We start from the raw sequence: 3,280 nt of genomic DNA on the forward strand, positions 1-3,280 counted from the left end.
CTTCAAGGCACCTCGGACTTGATGGTGCACCTCTTCCAGCCGTTCCTCTAGTTGACGGGCAAAACTGGAGGCGTCCCTTGGAAGGCTTTCCCCAGGAGGCCTTCCTGTCAGTAGGTCCACCGGCAATCGCAGCTCACGTCCAAACATCAGCTTTGCCGGTGAATACCCCGTAGTCTCGTGGGCGGCAGACCTGTAGGCCATGAGAAGCGCAGGCAGCTTCTGATCCCATGAAGACTGATCATTGTTGCACTGCTTGGCCAACTCCTGGCCCAACGTCCAATTAAACCTCTCCACCATTCCATCTGACTGTGGGTGCAGAGGGGTGGTCCGGGTCTTCTTGATACCCAGAAGCTTGCAGCACTCAGCAAGGACTGTTGACTCAAAATTCCTTCCCTGGTCGGAATGGAGCTCGTTAGGCACACCGAAGCGACAGAAGAACTCCTCCACCAAAACCTTGGCGATGGTAGTGGCTTCCTGGTCAGGGATGGCGTAGGCTTCCGGCCACTTGGTGAAGTAATCCATTGTGACGCAGATGTACCTATTTCCGTTCGTCGTCAGAGGCAAGGGTCCTGCTATATCCACTGCTACCCGTTCGATGGGGGATCCAACCTGGTATAGTTGCAATGGGGCACGGTGACGCTTCTTGGGGCCCTTCTTTGCACAGCACACCTCACACGCGTGACACCATTCTTCCACGTCCTTCCTCATGCCAACCCAATAGAACCTTTGGCGCAGGCGACTCAGTGTCTTCTTTACCCCAAGGTGTCCGCTGGTGATGCTGTCGTGCATTTCTTTCAAGACGCCTTCCCGTGACTTCATAGGTAGCACCGTGGACCAGTAGTGGTCAAGACCATCATGAGAGACCCAGCGTCGCTGCAACACCCCGTTGTCCATCCGAAGAGTGTCCCACTGAGTCCAGTAATTCTTGGTGGTAGGGCTTTCTCTCGAGATTACTTCCCACCCAGCTCGCGTTGACGATTGACTCAGCCACTCCATAATTGGTCTCAAATCTCGGTCCTCCCGCTGCAGTTTTCCCAAGTCTTCCCATGGCACCTCCGCTGTCTGTTCCACTGTAGTGCGGCGGCACATATTCTGGACGCTTTCCCTCTGGAGGCAATGTTGACACTCAGGTAGGCAGGGGCGCCGGCTCAAGCTGTCCGCGTTACCGTGTGTTAGCCCAGATCGATGCACAATAGTGTAGTGATGTTGCTCTAGTTTACCTATCCAGCGAGCAAGCTGGCCCTCAGGGTTTTTCAGTGACTTCAACCACCGCAATGCAGCGTGATCCGTGCGGATGGTGAAAGTTGCACCGTACAGGTAAGCATGGAAAAAGTCAAGGCTCTTGACTACTGCCAGGAGTTCTTCCCTGGTCACGCAATAGTTTTTCTCGGCTGGGGTGAGCTTCTTGCTGAAGTAGGCCACAACCCGTTCCATGTCGACACATGCCTGGGACAGCACTCCACCAATCCCCTCATCACTGGCATCACAATCCAGTATAAAAGGCTTAGAGGGGTCTGGGTAGGTGAGTACGGGCGAGCTGATGAGGGCCTCCTTGAGCTTCTCAAAGGCAACCTGAGTTTCCGCTGTCCACTCAAACTTGCGCCCCTTCTTCGTCAGGAGGTGCAGTGGTGCAGCAATCGTAGCGAAGCCTTTCACAAACCTGCGGTAGTATGAGCACAACCCGAGGAAGCTCCGCAGCTCCTTCACGTTGGTGGGTGTCGGCCAGTCCCTTACCGCAGCCACCTTCTCAGGATCAGTGCGTACTCCAGCCTCGCTCACGATGTGTCCCAAGTATTGGACCTCCTTTTGGAACAGACAGCATTTCTTCGGGATGAGCTTAAGGTGTGCAGCTCTAAACCGGGCGAAAACCTCTGATAGCCTTTCCATCTCCTGCTCAAAGGTCTGGCCAAAGGCAATCACGTCGTCGAGGTAGATGAGTGCCGTCTTCCAGTGAAGTCCCTCCAGCACCCTCTCCATCAGCCGCTCGAACGTGGCCGACGCGTTGCACAGGCCAAAGGGCATGACCTTAAACTGCCACAGGCCTTGACCGTAAGAGAAGGCTGTTTTCTCTTTGTCCTGTTCCGCCATTTTGACTTGGTGATACCCAGACTTCATATCCAGTGTTGAAAACCACTTGGAGCCCACCAAGGCGTCGAGCGTGTCGTCGATCCGTGGGAGTGGGTATGAATCCTTGATGGTGAGATCGTTGAGGGCTCGGTAGTCCACACAGCACCTGAGGGAACCGTCCTTTTTCCTGACGAGCACTACAGCAGACGCCCACGGGCTGCTGGACCGCTCGATTAACCCCTGTTGCCGGAGATCATCCATCACCTCATCCATCTCCTTGCGACGGACTGGTGCCATCCTTTTAGGAGCTTGCTTCACTGGGCGGTGGCTACCTGTGTCGATGTGGTGCTCTACCAGGTCCGTACACCCCAAGTCCAGGTCTCCTGTGGAAAACACATCTGCATTCCTCACGAGAAGCTCCCTGAGCTGTTCCACTTGGGGTTCCTCTAGACACTTGGAGCTCCTGTCAAACAGGTCGCGCAGGTAGTCAGGCAGCTCCTCCTGGGGCTTCGTCAGGGTTCTCCTGCAGACACAGGTTCTTGGTTTCTGGTCGATCTCTTGGCACAACCCCACCATGGTCCTTGTTTTATTTTCTTTGGGCTGAAGGAGACATTGGCCACGACGACAGGCACTTCCGCTGCAGCAGGGTCTACCAAAGTACTACCTACAATCACCCCGTTTTCTACCGGGCATCGACTTCCACTCTCTACCACACACAGGCTAGCCGGGGGGGCACACGTAATTTGACAGGGTAACAGCATCTCCGACCTCGGAGGAATAATGGTGGTGCGCTTGACCGTCACTGGCAGGTCTTCCTTGTTCACAGTCGTCAGTGGCACCCTCCTTCCTCCTACAGTCAGCTGTTTAGCGCGGAAGTCCAGCTCGCACCTGTGGGAGACAAGATAATCCATACCTAGGATGCAGGGGTCATCCATGTCGGCCACGTACACAGAGAGGAACTCTTCCTTTCCTCCGAGCTCAAACTTCACGTCCACTGGGCCTCTGAGCTCTGCGTAGTGTCCTGTGACTCCGCACAATCGATGCGGCGTCTTAGGAAGCCGACGATGACTCACCACGTCAGGCCGCACCAATGTGCGTTCCGAGCCTGTGTCGACGACCACAGGCCACAACACTCCGTCAACATTGCCCTCCACTTGGCAGCTTGTCATGGTGGTTCTCCTGCACACTGATGTCTTCGGGGCATGTACAGGAC

The sequence above is a fragment of the Eriocheir sinensis genome, chromosome 32 (assembly GCF_024679095.1).
Source record: "Eriocheir sinensis breed Jianghai 21 chromosome 32, ASM2467909v1, whole genome shotgun sequence".
In the NCBI taxonomy this organism is placed as follows: domain Eukaryota; kingdom Metazoa; phylum Arthropoda; class Malacostraca; order Decapoda; family Varunidae; genus Eriocheir; species Eriocheir sinensis.